Consider the following 19716-nt stretch of genomic DNA (forward strand, 5'->3'; position numbering starts at 1 on the left):
ACCTTGGTGAGTGTGTTGAATGGCTTGGATTGCTTGCATGCGCACAATAACATGCATGTTGCTGAATCACTTGCATGCGATCAACAACACTACTCAACATGTCTGCTTCGTGTTAGCTGCTGGGATGGATCTTTAACTTGTATGGGTGCAGTTTCATCTATGAGTGCACGTTGTGCCCACTGTTGTTCCTGATCCTACTGCAACTCATTCGTCTATCTGTGAAGCTTCATGTTCTTCCTTTAGTTGTTGCTTCAGCACATGCAACTCCTTCTTTGTTCCCTTCTCTGTCTTTGTGCAACCTTCATGTCACACTATCACCTCATAGCCTGAGTCTCCAAAGTTTCTTTCATTATCAGTGGATCTGCTTGATCTTGCAACTTTGTCCTACCTTTGTGTTTTCAATAACCTTCCTCTTGCTTTTGTTGTGTTCGCCTCATTCAGTATGCTGCCTTCAGTTGTTGTTCATGATGCTATTCATTGTGATGTTGCTGTTGTCATATCTTGATGTCCTTATCTATGAAAATCCTGATGTCTTCGTGAGTAGGCAAACTCATAGACACTTGATCAACTGCATCTCTAGCTGTGCTCTGAACAATGTCTTTGACTCTGTTCTCTTGGAAACCATTGTGCGTACACTACTCAGAGGTAGATGAACATCTGCAATACCTAGAGATATGGCAACACCCATGGCATGCAATCTGTCAGTCGAAAACCAAAATGAACTAGAGACTTGACTTGTAACATACCTATGTGACTGATCTTGAAGGTTACACAATTTCAGTTGGGAGGTCAGGAGATTGAATGCCAAGACTGCATAAGGCAGAGTTTGGGTTGCTGGGAGACTGAATGACTGCTGGAACTACACAATGCACAATCTCAACTGGAAATGGTTGCAAGCTCAGTGACTGCATTACGCAATTTTCTTGGCCAGCAGTCACTGTCCCTCAGGATTGTGTAGAGAAAACCTCGGGAAGAGCTGCTAGGCAGAAATGCACATTTCTGGAGAGGAAGAAAAAGCCTTCCCACTTAGGATTGCGTAATGTTGTCTTGGTGAGGTAGAGTCCAGGCCGAGGTTTCCCAGACTCGCCAACGGGCAACTGAAAGTGAATGTGAATGCGAATGCATGGTGATGTTGAGTGTAAGCATAAGTGAATGATCATGCATGAAAATGGCGAATGATTGATTCAGAAAATGGAACAACATGCATGTGGGTGAGGCGAGTCTCTGAATCAATGACCATTCATGAAAAATAGTTTCATGCATGTGACAGCAGTGAGATAGCAACGAAAACTGAAACAGTGCTAGGACAAGCTAATATACATGTAAATGACAACAAGTGCTCACTGAAATCAGGAAAACAGTACTCACAAAAGCGAAAACAAAAAAAATGACAAAAACAATACACAAGGCATGGGAGGCAAGTTTACCCCAAAACAATTGAGTTGAATGTGCCGACAGCTCCTAGATGTGATGTGGGATATCAAAGCTATAAGGTTGATTTGACGAATGAGCTCTGCAACATTCGGTTGATGAGTTTTGATAACATCAAGGTTGTGACACGCATGCCACAAATCTAGGGAAAGTGACACTTGGTGGGAGGTTTCTAAAATGATCCTTGCATGCAACCTTTACTACTAGAAAAAGATACCTAAAACAAGGGATGCCTTTGCATGTTTCCTTGGGAGAAGTAGCCCATGCATGTAAGTCATTTTAGCTCGGTCCTGAAGGGAACTGGTCAACTCAGCTGCACATGCAAGAGACTGATCTACTGCTGGGAGAAAATGCGCATTTATGGCTAGGAGCTAGGCTGGCTACCCAAGAGATTTGTGCAATTTTTGGGTAGAGTAGTTGAATGCTGCCCAGATTTACGCGAATTCTGGGTTGAGCAGCCCTGTTAGGGAAAATTGCGAATTCCTGGTGGGAGTGTTGATTGAAAGAATTGCGCAATATTGGAGCCCAACAGGCTGCCATACAAGATTGTGCAATTTCTCGAGGGAAGGCTAGTTACCCTCCAGAAATGCGCAATTTTCTTGGGGAAGCTACTCAACAGGCAGCTAGACCAAGTCCAGATGAATAGCCTCTAAGGGGAATGAATCGAGCTATGATTGATACGCTGCCTTTGTGCAAGCAAAACACTGAAGCTTGTGAATTTGATGATGCAAGACAAGTTGTTGTGAAGGTTGGAAGGGAGGCTCCAAAACGAAGTTAAGGAAAAATTTTGGAGGGTGGTTGTAGCCGCTAAAACACCATCCAATTTCATAATATTTCTAAAATCTAAAATCATGGAGCACATACATATTATACACTGTTAAATCCAATATATCATAAAGAAATTGTCCATCCAATTTCATAATATTTCTGAAATCTAAAATCATGGAGCACATACTAATTATGTTAGGTTTTGGTAGCATAAAAAGTTCTATAGCCTTGAAAATTGGTGGAGAGGCTAAGGCACATGAGTTCTAAAGAACCCAGAAACTGTTTGGTGAAATTCCACCCGGATTGTATTTTATTAAAATAATTAATATTTTTAATCGAGTTCCAAAGTCTAAACTTAGGGAAATTAAAATATTAATGGGTATTAATCAAAATATGGGTGAGAATGATCTAGAAGGCGGATCAAGTCATGTTTTAATATTAGCTGTTGATTAGAGACTTAATCTCGATTGTTGAAGACTCAACAGGAAAAGTATAAAATGGAGGCTTGGGCTTCATTTGGAAACACAGAGAAAGAGAGAGAGAGACAGAGAATTGATTTAGAGTTTGATTTATGGGGTGAGGAAAATGAGAAATTCAAACTAAGTGATCATTCAACAGTGGAGGGGTAGTGAGAATCCGGAAGAAGGATTTTCTGGAGAATACTGATAGAGAGGCAGAGAGATCTTGTAGAGAGGAAGCGCAGTAGCCGAGAAAGGCTAATGCTAGTCCAGTCTAGGTACACGTAGTCCTGACGCGGAGCTAGAAGGGCTAGCGCAAAGTAGAAAAGTTCCATGTCATGCAGAATCCAGAACTACTAGAAAAACTAGAACTGTCAAGAATTGTCAGAATTGTCGGGACCTGTCGAACTGCCAGGAACTGCCAGAATAGTTGGGAGAGCTAACACAAAGGGAAGAGAAGGTGATGCAAGGCTGACGTGGATCCAACGTAGAAATAGCCAAGGTTATCGAGTCTTGTGCTAGATCAGTTGGAATTCTGCTAGGTGAAGTGAGGAAAAACTCACTCAGATTTTTCACCAGTAATTTCTTTGTAAAGGATTGCTAGATGAGCATCCTAGATTGTATTTAGATATTTACTCCTCATATCTACTACATCATTTTTCCCACATTGGTTTTTTCCGGGGACTATTGTGTCCAAAAATAAGTGTGTCCTATGTATCTTGTTCTTTGCTCTGTTTTCTGTTTCATGAGATCAAATATTTAATTAGTGTAGGCTGGAGAAGTAATTTGCTTCAGTATTGAGAAGAATAACTTGGCTAGTTAAAAATAAAGTAGGTGAAGTAGATTTAGATTTGTTGTAGTAGGGGTTCTTCCAGTGTAGGAATTTTCACAAATTGTACACCATTAAATCCAATGTATTGTAAGGAAACAAACTTGGTTTAATCTGGGGAGTAAGTGCAGATTCTTTGAAGTAATGACAATAGCATTCAACAACTCTAGTCTCTTCTCTCTGTTTCCTCCTATGGTCTACCAAGCATTCAAATTCAAATTAAACAAAATAACTTAACAAATTAAATAGAATAAATTAACATTTCGTTCCAAAGGAAACAACCAAACAATACCTGAAGGAGGTCCTCGTATATACAAGTTGGAAGCCATGGCATCTTGTAAAATGTAATATTCATGCCTTTTCTCATGTCTCCAGAATTGTTGGGAATCAGAACGTATTTAATGTCATCGGAGCCCAACTCTTTGAGAAGAATATTGTTTGTCGACGGCGTCATGCAAATTGTTGAGCTGATGATAATTAGGTGTTGGATGAGATTAGGGTATTTGTGCGCCATCCAGAAGGCAACGAAGCCACCGTAGTTGTGCCCCACCACGATCACACTCTGCACCCCAAGATATTCCACCATACTCTTCATGCACTCTGCTTGAAAGAGCTCAGTGCGCTCAGAGCTCGTGGTGGTGGAGTTCCCGAAGAATAGGAGGTCTGGGATGAGGAGATCAAAGTGCTTCCCAAGCTCACAAATTTGGGTATCCCATCCCAAGAGGGCATCTGCTTTGAAACCGTGAATAAGAAGGAGAGTTGGTCATTGATTCCCCAGTACATTATATGAATTTTTGCATCCAAGAGCCTGTTGCATAAAATCTTTAGCATTTATAACAAACCCACAAATGGCATGCATGAATATTTTGAGGGAAGGATGTTACACAAAAGAAAATATCTCCATCCCTGTAAAAGTACAACAAGCTTCAAAAAATATAAATATCATAGTGAAGTGAAATTTCTTTCAAAATAAAGGTTCTATTTAGCATTTCAGTTCAAAAGGTGGTGTTTTACTACAAGGTTCAACCCACCTTGTCTTATAACCACATAGGCTAGTAGATTCAATTGACATTTCTAAACAATATTTTTATAACTCTTTCGGTTGGGACAAAATGCCTAAGACTTTCTACATGGATTTATAAGCATGACAAAGCCAAAATGTAAGGAAAAAAAATAGAGAATTTAGATGGCATAGTAGGCTTACCAACTGAATATTGTGCATCAAAAGAATTTATATAACAAAGAAAAAAATCCATGTTTTGGAGAAACCAAACCTTGAAAGAAATGTTGCATCACACTTTGCAAACTACAGCCTCATCAGTAGCTCCAGTCTTCAAACTTTCCAATAATTCTTCAGACTTCCAAAATAGTTTTTTGCCTTTGAGTCCTCACTTCCATGAAATATCCTTTGAATGTCATAAAAACCCTTCATGAGGGCTTTCCTATCTCAATCAGGGGCAAGCTAAGTCACCTGGTTCGTGTTCATGTTCGAAATTGATAACAATAAAGTTTGAAAAAAATTGTCTAACCAATATCATTGATAAAATTCACCATCCAATACAAATATATATATATATATATATATATATATATAATATATATATATATATATATATATATAGATAGATAGATAGATAGATATACATATATAGAGATATAGATATATTTACATATATATACATATATATATATATACATACATACATATACATATATAGATATATATATTCATTTTTAAATTATATAATTTTACTAATATAATTTTTGTAATTATAAAAATAAATTTCAAATTTTTATAATTATAATTGATATAACTTCAAGTTTAATATATATAAAGTTAAACTAACTTACAACCTAAAAACACTATTATACTTTCTATTAATTTATAACCTTAATAAAAAAGTATTTGTATTTTATGTTAATTTATATATTAAATTTATATATCATAGAAGTTGATTTTATTTAATTTAACATACTCACCAAAGATACAGTGCTGCAAATTCACGGTTGTGAGCATGGGCATGGTCAGAGGCAGCCAATATGAAAGTGTGTAATGAGAAAGTCAACCCAGCTGGCTAGAAAAGATGACACTCTTTGCTGACCCTGCAAGTTTTGGTGAGCCATACCATGTGAAAACCTTAAAATCTATAAAACTATAAACCATAAAGTTGAACAGGGTATTCCTTTAGTTACGAGTAATAAGGGAACTTTTGCAAATTCTAAAGTAAATTTTGTTCCACTTCTACATGAAACAAGATTTTTTCTATTCAACCGAATTTAATGGGAGAATTTGAACGAATTTGTTTGCCCTTTCTTGAAATTTGGCCAATTTCAAATTTAATCATAGAATGTAGCCTAATGCGGTGACTATGGGGGCAAGTGTTGAAACACATCCTTCACCCATCCTTCATCCTCTACACACTATATCCAAGAGCCTGCTGCATAAAATCCTTAGCATTTATAACAAACCCACAAATGGCATGCATGAATATTTGGAGGGAAGGATGTCACACAAAAGAAAATATCCCCATCCCTGTAAAAGTACAGCAAGCTTCAAAAAATCTAAATATCACCATGAAGTGCAATTTCTTTCAAAATAAATGTTTTTTTTAGCATTTTAGTGGAAAAGGTGGTGTTTTACTACAAGGTTCAACCCACCTTGTCTTATAACCACACAGGCAAGTAGTAGATTCAATTGACATTTCTAAACAATATTTTTATAACTCTTTCGGTTGGGCCAAGATGCCTAAGACTTGCTACATGGGTTTATAAGCATGACAAAGCCAAAATGTAAGGAAAGAAAATAGAGAATTTAGATGGCATAGTAGGCTTACCAACTGAATATTGTGCATCAAAATAATTTATATAACAAAAAATTTTCCATCAAGGGGCCAAGTATCATTTTCTTGCTAGAAGGGTCGAGCTCATGGTTGGGGAGGCAGATCTAGAGATTGTTTCTAATTCGAGAGAATCGAATTCAAGAAGGACAAAATTATAGCCTATAGAAAAGGTCTTATTTAGCCAATAAGAAGGAAGTCGAGTCTCTTATTCATTGGCATGATTTTCTGTATGGTTTGTTGATTACATAGCCACTATTGTGGGGTCGAGTTCACTCAGTGAAAGGGAGAGATATCAGTCCAGTGTGGAGGTTACGTTCTATTTGGTGTGGGGTTGTGATTTAATGCATAATAGTGAACCAAAATACTTGTTAATACCCCTGTTGTGTGAGTTACATCAAAGGGACACATTTCCCTTCTATTTGTTGTGTGTGTTGCCTATTTTTTGAAGAAGGGTTTGGGCATATAAATTGAGCACTATTTTCTGAATGTTCCTCATTCCATTGACTGAATATATTGAAGAGAAGGGGTTGTGCTTGATTGCTAGCTATAGCACACATTTTGGACAAGTTTAACCTCCATTGGCCTCTCTTTTGTCTTTGTGCATGGGTGTGAAGACAAATTGAATATCAGTGAGTTTATTGTGGTTGTTAGCATGTTCATGGGCCAAGTTCTTCCTTTGTTTTCAGCTGAGTAAATCCACCCTTGTTGACTGTGGATTTTCTCCTTAGGACTGGGTGGGTCTTATGCATTGTGGCAACATTTTGGGTTGCAGAGAATGAGTTCTGGAGGTGCATGTAGAAGGGACATTATTATAAGATCAAGGACAACATTTCAGTGAAGCCTAGGCATCAATTTTTTGGGGTTATATAGTTGCTGATAAGTGGGGATGAGTTGTTTATGGAAGCACCGAGCACATGGCCATTTGGGAAGCTATGTTATCAATTTATTAAGGCTGGATCAACATTCTTGTATGATTGATATTTCACTGATATATTATGAAAAACAAGTCTAGGTTCTTTGTTGTGTTCTCATCATATATTTTCCCTTATAGAAAATTAATATGGTGGTTGTGTACCCTTCAATTTGCTTTAATATTAGTCATAATAGTGTTTTGTGTTATTTTTTTTAGTCTTACATATTGTTCTATTCACTGGAATGAAGTCTGGTTCGTGTTTATGTAACTACAAATTGATTGCAAGTTAAAAAGGACACTTGCATCAATTTACTCACTAAGTGTTGACAAAATAGTTCATTAAAAGACTAATTGAAACTCATTAAAAACTCAGATATTTCAAGTGGAAATTGGGAAAATTTCAGCTTGGAACATTATAGTGGTATTAGAGAATCTTGGCCAGCTATGGGCCTAAAGACAAGTGAACCAGAGGAAGAAATTGAAGGTATCATGGAAAATATGGAGGGTCTAATAGCAACTAGATGGCAGCAAAGGACAACACATGAATTGATGGAGCGGTATGCTAGAACTACCCTAGAAGTGGCAAAACTCATGGCATCATGGCTATTAGCAAGGAAAGAAGAGAGAAATTGCAAGCCCAAAACCTGAGACCTTGAAGAGGAAAAGGCAGTTGAGGATCCTAGCAGAACTGAAGATTTAATGCATTCAGTTGAAGAGACAAACTTGAATGCAGTTGATTCCATACTAGTAGGGAATTCAGATGCAGTTGAAGCTCTCAAAGGCACATCTAAAGGGAGCAAGGACACAGTGGATAGTGATTCTGGAGGAAGATACACCCAAAGGGATTTCCACTTGAATGATCAAAGCTTTCCTAAGGAAACAAGGCATGGGTTTTATCCTAATGAAAGGGTTATTTTGAAAAAAAAGCAAGTTGGGCTACCAGAGGTTAATAACTTTCCATCTAGAGAACTGATTGTTATCAAGGTACTTGCATCCAATAGCATTTTGAGTATGACAGACAAGGCAACCAATACTACTTCCAGAGTAATAGAATGTACCCCTAAGTCATGCAGTGAAGAATGAAGAAAGAACAAAACAATTTTAATGTCTGATTTTGTGGGAGGTGATAGAACTTGGCTTATCATGGATTAGGGCTTTTTATCTACAAATGAACAACTTCTATTGAATACAATAGAAGGGAGGTAAAAAATAAGTTGGACAACCACTGTGTTTGATCGAGGCAAAAATAGGGATGTTGGCATTATATGGGAACTTTACAAATCAGCCTTTGGTGAAACCAAAGATGGTGCGAATGAAACTAATGGAGAGTTTCTCATGATTGTCTCTAATGCTAAAGAGGGATCAATTTGGTATATCTCCTTCCTTTTCTCTGAGTACAAAATCAAGGGGAAAATGCTTTTCAAAAACAATACGTAAAGCAGCTAAGGGTTTGGAGATGGATGTTCCCTTGGGATCCAAATGTCATGTTAATTCTGACATGGTTAAACATGTTTTAAAAAGGGATGATGAAAAGGATTATCCACAATTGAATCCACCTGTTTTGTTAAGCCTTAACATTGAGCTCATTCCATTTACTAATCCGAATTGTGCTACTAAAACACTATATCAATTTGAAAATCATTCAAAGCAGGAAATAGAACATTGTGTAAAAAATCACCATGGAAGATGTAACACTACTATCCATAAGTTATTTTATCCACAGAAACCCTCGTTTAAAATGTCACCTAAATGCACCAGTGAGGTACAATTCTATAATGGACAAATTGTAGTGTTTACTATTAATAATCAGAAATATTCCTTGGTAGCTGACCATGCTCCAATATACCGTGGGCTGCCCCCATTTATGCCTTTCCATACTTTGGTATATGAGATGGACCATGATGAAAATTTCTTTGACATTGTCTCCTCATCGAGATTAGAAATAGATTCTGGTAAAATGTGCCTTCCTGTAGGGTGTAATGGGGAACAGATTGCAGACCATATTCCTTATTCAATGTGGTTATATTCAAAGACATACAAACTTGCGGATGAAGAAGGGCCAGTATTGCGGCATAATGATATACCAGGTTTCAAAATCGCTCCCCTTCCATTCATGTTGGATGGGAGATTAATCTCAGCAATAAGCTACTTTCGGTTTGGTTCTATTGCCAGTGCTAGAACAATGTGGCCAAGCACAAAAGAAGGACAAACGAGGCAACAAAATGATATTTTTTTTCCTTTTATGTATAGATCTGAGGATGAGGCAGCAAAGAATGAAATTAAATGGGCCATTATTCATTAATATGTAGTAACAATTACTTGGGGCAACTTCATTGCACTCCCTTCTCACCTAGCACCATCCCCAGATCAAATGGCTGACAGGAGGAAAGAAAGTATTATACTTATCAAGGTTTACTTTATTATGGATGGGATTCAATTACATTCTACCACCCATCAAATGGCTGACAGGAGGAAATAAAGTATTATACTTATCAAGGTTTACCTTAGTATGGATGGGATTCAAGCATAACTGTAAGGATTAAGGAACCCCTTCCTGGGTTGTCTGGCTTAAAAGCTATTCTGGTTCCATACTATAAGGGGATGTAGAAAATCTGATGGTAGGTTAACCCGATAATGCAATATAAATCAAAGCAGAATACTATAACCTGCTTCTAATATCAATTTGCAGAAGCTTAAAGATTGATCTGAACAATATAACTAGAAGAAGAAGAATCAATGGCACAATACACATGAAAATACTTTGGGGAAAACCTTAGCTAAAAACCCCACACTATTGTATTATCATACATTGTGGAAATACATAAGAATTATACAAAGCCTTAGCTCTCACAGCTATCCAGCTCTTAGTATAATCCTCACAGATGCTCACCGGAAATCTTGGCTTCTCTCGAGCCTTCCTCTCTGCCCTCCAAGCTCCTATTTCCTTGCGTTGTTCCTTCTAGATGATTTCCTTTTACCAAGTAGATGATCAAGCCTTCAAAACTATGAAATCATCAAGGATGAATCCTTGACTACATGCATGAGTTTTCTCCATGAGAAAAGACATGCAACTAATAATACATTGTCCTTGAACTTTAATCTCAACTGGGTCTTTCTCAAAATAGACATGCATGAGTTTTTGATGAGGGAATATTCAGTTAATTGGAGTAGCACTAGTTGAGTGCATGCATGCATCAACTGGTTGTTAACTCACTATTAGTTCCTCAAATAGTTTGGAACTAATTTAACTGGACTTAACAAAGTAAACTGAGTTAACTAATTACAACTCAAAGATAACTCAATATTATCTCCTTAATTTAAGGTATAACTCTTGCATGACTTTAGAAAGACTTCTAACTTGAGTTTCTCGAACTAATTAATTTAAAATTAATTAATTAATCATTTCCAAGTAGTTGTTAAGAGTAAATTCGATTTTAATTCACAATTTAATTCAAGGACAAATTAAATGAGAATATTCTTGTTGCTATATTTCAACACTCCCTCTCAACAAGAAAGGGATTATCTGCCACTTTGATCCTGTCTCTATGGAACTCGAATTTACACTTTGACAATGCCTTTGTCAAAATGTGAGCATCTTGCTCCTCTGTCGAAATATACTGCAGCAACATGATCCTCTCGGTCTATGAAAAGCCACGGGCAACAAATCTTGCCTTATGCTTCTCCACACTATCATCAACAACTTGCTTTACCTTGTAAAGCCAATGAGAGCTCACAACTAACTTGTTCTACGGTATCGGAACCATGTCCCAAACATTGTTACGAACTATGGAGTTATACTCCTCCACCATAGCATCAACCCAAATCAGCTGCTGCACTGCTTCCTCAAAGGAATATGGCTCAGTCTCAACACATTCCCCAGCAGGGGCCATGTATCCAGTGTACCTCTCAGGTGACCTCCTCTGTCTGCACTGAGAAGATGGCACTCCCACATTCTCTCTCACGTCCTCCAACAATCTGTTAGCTTCTTTTGTGTGCTTCTGTCCATCTCTGGAAGACTCTGCTTGAGTGGATGTCTCCACTCTTGGAACCTCTGCATGCAGTTGCTCCACATCAGTCTGAGGCTCCTCCTCCTTAGGAACAAATAGTTCCTCCACAGCCTGTAGTTGGAGCTCCCTCTCAATGGAAAGTTGCATGGCCTTCTGCTCATAAAACGTGAGATCTCTGCGAACCATTGTCGTCCGACTAGTAGGAACATACACCCGATAGTGGTGAGGTGTATCAGTGTACCCCAAAAATATCCCCAACTCTGTTGTTGGCTCAAGCTTCTTTCGTGCGTCCTTTGTCACATGGAAATATACCGATAAGCCAAAGATCTTGAAGTGACCCACATCTAGTCCCTTACCAGGTTTCTTCATCCCAAGTATGCGATCCAGGCTTCTATTCTGAAAATCAACAACTGTGTTGCATGCCTCAGCCCACAAGTGAAGTGGTAGGCCTTGGTCATGCAGCATTGCCTGTGCTGCCCCTATAATAGTTTTGTTCTTCCTCTCGGCAACCCCATTCTGTTGTGGGTTATGAGGTGTCGTCAACTCTCATTTAATTCCTTCTGCTACACATAAGTCCTTAAAATCTTGAGAGACATATTCTCCACCGTTGTCGCTTCTCAAGGCCTTGATCTTCTTCCCTAACTCTTTCTCAACCAAAGCTTTGAACTCACAAAACTTGGTGAAGGTTTGGTCCTTCTTCTGCGTGAAATAAAGCCAACAATTACGAGAATAGTCATCAATGAAAATCACATAATACCTTTTCTTCACTGTAGATACCATCTAGAACGGTTCACACAAATCAGTATGAACTCACTCTAAGATAGCCTCCACTCAACTGTCTCGATCATGAAAGGAAGACTTGGTGTACTTTCCCAAGGTACAACCTTTGCATTTGTCAACTTGCTCAATTTTACCTTTGGGAAGTCCTGTAGATATCTGTTGCATTATCTTCAAATACCCATGATGCAAATTCCCCAACTGCCTATGCCACAACTCATCAATGTCTTGGCTTTGCACCAATTCTTCTTTCGTACTCAATGTTGCACAATCATCTACCTCTAGTTTATAGAGATTCTTCACTCGCATCCCTATCCTCTTGGTCTGATCCACGTCTATGTGTTTTAGGAACGCATTTCCTTTACTGAAGACAACATCGTAGCCTTTGTCCTCCAACATCATGACCGATACCAAGTTCTTCTTCAGTCTAGGCACATACATCACATTTGTCAAGGTGAGGGAAGCTCCATGCTCGCTCCAAAAAGCAACCGTGCCCACTCCTGAAACACTATACCTTCTATCTTCACCCATATCTATGCACATATTGAGGTCTTTCTCCTCCAAGGCACTGAATAAATTTTTATCACCAGTCATGTGGAATGAGGCTCCACTGTCAAGGTACCATACACAACCCATCATCGATGACACCATGCATGCAATGGGGGTAAATTCCATTTCAAACTGAGAGGCTAATGCCTCACCTTCCAATCCTTCTGAAGATCCCTTCTTAGACCTCTTCGATGGGCAATTAGTCTTATAATGTCCTATCTTGTGAAAATTAAAGCATCTTACTTTAGACATGTCACCCTTCTTCCCTCCATGAGAAGAATTCAATTTGAAATGGGAAGCCTTCCCCTTCCCTTTCCTTGCCTTACTTGCTAAGGCTAGATTTTCTTCATCGTCATTCTTGGATGAAGAACCAGCTCATGTGCTCCTCCTGATCTCCTCCTGCATAAGGCCCGACCAAAGTCGTTCCCAATCCGACAGTTTCTCCCTTCCATTCACAGTGTCCTGGTAGCTATTCCAACTCTTTGGAAGGCCAAGGAGAGCGAGGCTCACCATATCATCATCAGCAGTAGTTATTCCCACACTGCCAAGCTCATCTCTGCAGGTGGTGAGCTTGTTCAGATATGTGGAAATAGTATCGCCCTTCGCTATCTTGATTCTTTGAAGCTTATCTTTGAGCGCCAATTTCCTTTGGTCGCTACTATTCTAGTAGAGGTCCTTCAATGTCTTCCACATTGAAAATGGAGTATCCTTCCTATGGAGAGTCGAGACAATATGGTCTTGAACTCCCTCAAGGATGATCCGTCTCACCTTCGCCACACACTTCTTCCACACAGCCAACTCTTGTGCATTAGTTGAAGTTGGCTTTCGGATTTCTTGATTAATGAATTCCTTCAAGCCATTTTCTTCTAATACAACCTCCATTCTATCTTTCCATGCTATGTAATTCGAGCTACCTTCCAAGGCATAATTGAGTCTCAAGCCATAGAATGACATTGGCCAACCTTGAAGTATGATATGAATTCGATTTTACCTGCAAACCCGAACTTCAAACTTCGAATTATCTTCTCAGTATATTGTTCATAGCTCCGATACCATGTAGAAATTCTCTACAAATCCCACTCTGATACCATGTAGAAAATCTGATCGTAGGTTAACCCGATAATGCAATACAAATCAAAGTAGAATACTATAACCTAATTCTACTATCAATTTGAGGGAGCTTAAAGATCGAGCTGAATAATATAACCAGAAGAAGAAGAATCAATGGCATAATACACATGAAAATACTTTGGAGAAAGCCTCAAGTCAAAACCCCACACTATTGTATTATCATACATGGTGGAAATACATAGGAATTATACAAAGCCTTAGCTCTCACAGCTAGCCATCTCTCAATACAATCCTCATAGATGCTCATAGGCAATCTTGGCTTCTCTCCAGCCTTCCTCTCTGAGCCCCAAGCTCCTATTTCCTTGCATTGTTCCTTCTGGATGATTTCCTTTTACCAAGCGGATGATCAAGCCTTCAAAACTGCGCAATCCTAAAGGATGAATCCTTGATAGCATGCATGAGTTTTCTCCATGAGAAAACACATGCAACTGATGGTACATTGTCCTTGAACTTTAATCTCAACTAGATCTTTCTCAGAATATACATGCATGTGTTTGTGATGAGGGAATCTTCAGTTAACTGGAGTAGCACTAGTTGAGTTCATGCATGCATCAACTGACTTTTAACTCACTATTAGTTCCTCAAACAGTTTGGAACTAATTTAACTGGACTTAACTCAGTAAACTAAGTTAACTAATTACAACTCAAATATAACTCAATCTTATCTCCTTAATTTAAGGATAACTCTTGCATGACTTCAGAAAGACTTCTAACTTGAATTTATCCAACTAATTAATTTAAAATAAATTAATTAATTATTTCCAAGTAGTTGTTGAGACTAAATTCGATTTTAATTCACAATTTAATTCAAGGACAAATTAAATTGGAATATTCTTGTTGCCATATTTCAACAGGGGAATGTTCTTTTGTCATTGAAGGAACTTTTGCTAGAAAATGGAGATAGTGTCTCCATTCTTTTCAATTTGTCATGAATCTACATAGGTGAATGGAAAGACTTCCTAGGATGAAAAATTTGTGAGACAGAGGGTGGTCGAAAAAAAAGATAAAGTGAAAAAGCCTTCGCACTGGGCATTTAATTTAGGACAGGTTTTGAGCAAGACAGTCAAAGGTCTGATGTACTACCAGGAAGCTGTAGAACTCCAGTCATTTTTGGATATGGTAAAGGATGAAGAAATTTTTGAAGGCTATAAGGTACAAAGGTCTATTCAGGATGAGCACAAAAATAATCAAAGATCAGTATGGGCACAATTGCAAACAGTGGAAGACCTTAAATTCACATATATTGTATCATGTAAATTGTATGGTACACATAAGATATCTGCTAATGATCGGGTGAAGAACATCTTGGGCCTTATGTTGACATACCCATCTCCACGGATTGCTTACGTTGATGAAGAAAAAGATAGAGAGAAAGATAAGTCCCCAAAAGTTTTATTACTCAGTCCTTGTTAAGGTTGTGGATCAGCTAGACCAGAAAATATATCGCATCAAACTTTCGAGACATGCTATCCTTGGTGAAGGGAAGCTAGAAAATCAAAACTCTGCTATTATTTTTACTCATAGTGAAGATCTGCAAATAATTGACATGAATCAAAACAACTATCTTGAAGGAGCTTTTAAGATGAGAAATCTGTTGCGGAAATATTTTGGAGACAATGGGGTGCAACCCCCACAATTGCTCACTTGAGAATGTACCTCTATGAGCAACAAGACAACATTGGCTTGAACTATATCAAATCAAGAGGCTACTGATGTCACCATTTGGCAGACGCTGTTAGCAAAACCTTCTAATGTGCGATTTCACCATGGGGATCTTGATCTCTTATCTCATATCACAAGAGGAGTTGTAAGCAAATATTCAAAGGTGACCAATTTGAGTGAGGATATTTTTGCTGGTCTTAATGTAGCCCTACACCAAGGAAATGTAATTAATCATGAATACATCCAAAGTTGGTAGAGGTTGTGGTGTAGGGCTTGATCAAACTTATCTCCTTGAGGCAAAGATAACCAGTGGAAATGGTAAACGTACATTTAGTTGGTATATTTATAGCTTGGGACATTGCTTTTGACTTTTTCCAAATGAGATCATGTTATTGTACCACTATGGCCATTTACATTTGGTTCTCAATGGAAATGAAAAAAAAGTAGGCAGACAAGAAAACATACTACATGATATGGTTATGAAAGCAACCCCTATTACACAATCCCTTATACAGATTGGAATGTTAATGTCTTTGCCTATGGAACTGGAGATTCGCTTAAAATAGAGATTCTGCAATTATTTTGTAGTCATGCAACCACAACTGGCTCCTGTATTCTTTAATTTCTCTCTAGGGACAAAGACTCATTACTATGGCAGTATGATTTATTTTCATGGGTCACAAAAGAGTACATTAGTTGAAAGAGCAAGAAGCTACAATGGTTCTATCTTTGCTGGTGTAGATATACAAATTTTGGGTCATATATCACAGGGGTTCTCTAGACTTATTTGGGACCCAAGACTATAGGATAGATTGCTTGGGACAAAAAATCTTAAGTGGTAAGGACTGTCATTTTCCCAAATTTTGTGAGTGCAAATAAGGAGTTTTGCCAATTTTGGAAATATTTTTTTGTGAGAGAAGGAGAAACTATTATTTTAATAGAATGGTCGAAAAATAATATTTTATTGAGAAAGACAAATCCTTATTTTAATAAAATGGTGGCAAATTAATATTTTATTGGGGAAGGGAGGATAATTATTATTTTATTCAAATGGCGAAAAAAGTGGAGAATGGGCCCCACGAATAAAATAATATGGAAAAGGGAGAATCTAAAATCTAGAAGGAGGCTCAATGGAGAATTATGAATAAGGGACAAACTCAATTTCAATTCATTTGATTCTATCTATTTCATTGATAAGTGAAAGGAACTCAAGCGAGTTTAAGAGTTTCAAGCGAAACTCAAAGCTAATTTCAGTGGACTTCGAGTGCCACCCTAGTTAGCTAATTGGGGAAGATTATATCAGATCTTCCATTGGTGCTCAATTGGTTTAGTTGTTTGATTCAATATTGAAGATCTGATCATAAATTGTTGCAAGGAATTGTTGACATCAAAGTCTTTTATTCATAGGTCTATTCTCCTACATCAAGGGGCCGAGTAACATTGTCTTGCTAGAAGGGTTGAGCTCAAGGTTGCAGAGGCAGATTTGGAGATTGTTTCTAGTTCCCAAGCATCGAATTTAAGAAGGAAAAAATTATAGACTATAACAAAGGCCTTATTTAGCCAATAAGAAGGAGGCTGAGTCTCTTATTCATTGGCACAATTTTCTATATGGTGTGTTGATTGCATAGCCATTGTTGTGGGGCTATGATGTAATGCATAATATTGAACCAAAATACTTGTTAATACCCCCGTTGTGTGAGTTACATCAAAGGGACACATTTCCCTTCTATCTATTGTGTGTGTTGCCTCTTTTTTGAAGAAGGGTTGGGCATATAAATTGAGCACTATTTAATGAACGTTCCTCATTCCATTGAATGAATATTGAAGAGAAGGGGTTGTTCTTGATTGTTGGATGTAGCACGCATTTTGGACAAGTTTAACCTCCATTGGCCTCTCTTTTGTCTTTGTGCATGGGTGTGAAGACAAACTGAATATCAGTGAGTTTATTGTGGTTGTTAGCATGTTCATGGGCCAAGTTCTTCCTTTGTTTTCAGTTGAGTAAATCCACCCTTGTTGACCGTGGATTTTCTCCTTAAGATTGGGTAGGTCCTATGCATTGTGGCAGCATTTTGGGTTGCAAAGAATGAGTTCCAGAGGTGCATGTAGAAGGGACATTATTATCAGATCATGGACAGTGTTTCAGTGAAGCCTAGGCATCAAGTTTTTGGGGTTATATAGCTGCTGATAAGTGGGGATGAGTTTTTTATGGAAGCACCAAGCACATGGCCATTTGGGAAGCTATGATATCAATGTATTAAGGCTGGATACATGTTCTTGTATGACTGATATTTCACTGATATATTATGAAAAACAAGTCCAATTTCTTTGTTGTGTTCTCATCATGTATTTTCCCTTATAGAAAATTAATATGGTGGTTGTGTACCCTTCAATTTGCTTTAATATCAGTCATAATAGTGTTCTGTGTTACTTTTTTGAGTCTTACATACTGTTCTATTCAATGGAATGAAGTCTGGTTCATGTTTATGTAACTGCAAATTGATTGCAAGTTAAAAAGGACACCTACATCAATTTACTCACTAAGTGTTGAAAAAATAGTTCACTAAAAGACTCATTGAAACTCAGTAAAAACTCAAAAATTTTAAATGCAAATTGGGAAAATTTCAGCTGGGAACATTACAGCTTTCCTATCCCAATCAGGGGCATAGTGCTGAAACACATCCTTCACCCACCCTAATAATTTTGATGTCCTCTTACAAGCCCTACACCTGAAAAGAATTTCAAAGGAACCTGTACCACGCTCCCATATCCAGAAAAGTCAATAAGTCAACATATAACATCATAATATGCATATTAAAAGGAATCAACACTTATTTTAAACGAATAAATATATCACTGCAAGGAGGCATATTGACAATATTAGAATTTATTAACACGTTGGTAGTATTGGAATTTGTTTAAATCCTCATCTAGCTAGAATATGATAAACTTAAAATTATTTGACATAGAAACTGAAAATTTTATCAAACTTTATAAAACAAATATATATAATCTTTCAGCACCATTTTAATTTTCAATGTTTTTCAATTGTTTCTAAAATTCTAAATTCAGCAAATAAGATTGATACTAAATACCATGGAATTTAAGAAACTCGTAATGCATAATTTTCAGTCCCAATTGGATATATTTCATATCCACCACATCATTGATTACAAGACACTAAGCTTAACTCTCTTCTCCAAAACCAATTTAACAAAAACAAGAAATAAAACTAAGTAGAAAACTTATAGGATTTGCAAAATCTTATCTCCTCCCAAAAAAATGTTTAAAATACTAGTACCTATGCTTATTTGTCCAGCATGGATTACACAATCTGTGTGTGTCTAGTGGGAACAAGTATCACAACCCACTCATCAACGAGTATTCACTTCAAAGTCAAATTTGCTGCAAATAACGCACATGCAAAGGCTATAGAATTCATTCTTGGTGTGACAAATTTCATAGCTACAATCATCTGTAGGAAGTTGACTCTGACATGTTATATTTCTACATCATTTGTAGGAAAATATCTCAATGAGGACCGTTTGAGTGACACTGATATCTAGATGCAAAAAGGCTTGAATCCCTGTTTTTATAGCAACAAATACTTCTAACTGAACTATGTGCCCTAGACATTGACATAGGTGTAAGATCACTCCTGCCTTACACAAGATTTTGCAAAAGGGAAAATTCTTCTGCTTCCAAATCTTCCAGAAATTCCTCTGGTTGTTCACGCATTCTATCTTCAATTACATCAAGCCCTCCCCCTACTACATCTTGAATCAAGATCTGATCTGAATTGGCTACTCTATGTCCCATTGTCTTTGCTAGACATTCACTTTCTTCCAATGTTTCTTTCTACCTCTCCATTTCCTTCTTTCTACCTCCTCCCATATTCCTTTGCATGGCTCACATCTCTCTAACAACAGGAATAGGGACGGAACCTCAAGTTTCATGTTTGGCATTTCTTATTTGTAATTTATTTGTAGAGGTGCCATTTTTTAGTTTCTTGGATCTCAAACAGTGAGACAGTTTTCAGTCGGTCATGGGGCGTGGTGTGAGCAGTGGAGGGGGGCATAATTATATGGGGTATTTGTTTGGTTCGGATGCGCCACCACCCACAAAGCCTGCTGAGAAAACAGAGCCCACCCCATAGGTGGTGGTGGCTCCCAATGTGGCTCAGCCTCCTCCTGTTGCTGCTGCACAGCCTGAAGGACAAGTGAGAAGAAAAATGAACAATTATCACAAGGCTAATGGGCAAAACAACAATAATTTCATTACTGAACGACCCTCTACAAAGGTGCATTCTACACCAGGAGGTGGATCTTCACTTGGGTACCTCTTTGGAGGTTAG

At 37.8% G+C, this 19716-nt stretch overlaps 2 pseudogenes; one reads left to right on the forward strand and one right to left on the reverse strand.

The window, feature by feature from the left end:
* Positions 1-944: 944 nt before the first annotated feature.
* Positions 945-19256, reverse strand: LOC149156501 (protein OBERON 2-like; annotated as a pseudogene).
* A 100-nt stretch (positions 19257-19356) lies between these two features.
* LOC149156502 (protein SPIRAL1-like 1 pseudogene) lies at positions 19357-19716 on the forward strand (annotated as a pseudogene).

The sequence above is a fragment of the Pinus tabuliformis genome, chromosome 9, assembly GCF_031772625.1.
Source record: "Pinus tabuliformis cultivar Carrire ecotype Pingquan chromosome 9, CPIR1, whole genome shotgun sequence".
Classification (NCBI taxonomy): domain Eukaryota; kingdom Viridiplantae; phylum Streptophyta; class Pinopsida; order Pinales; family Pinaceae; genus Pinus; species Pinus tabuliformis.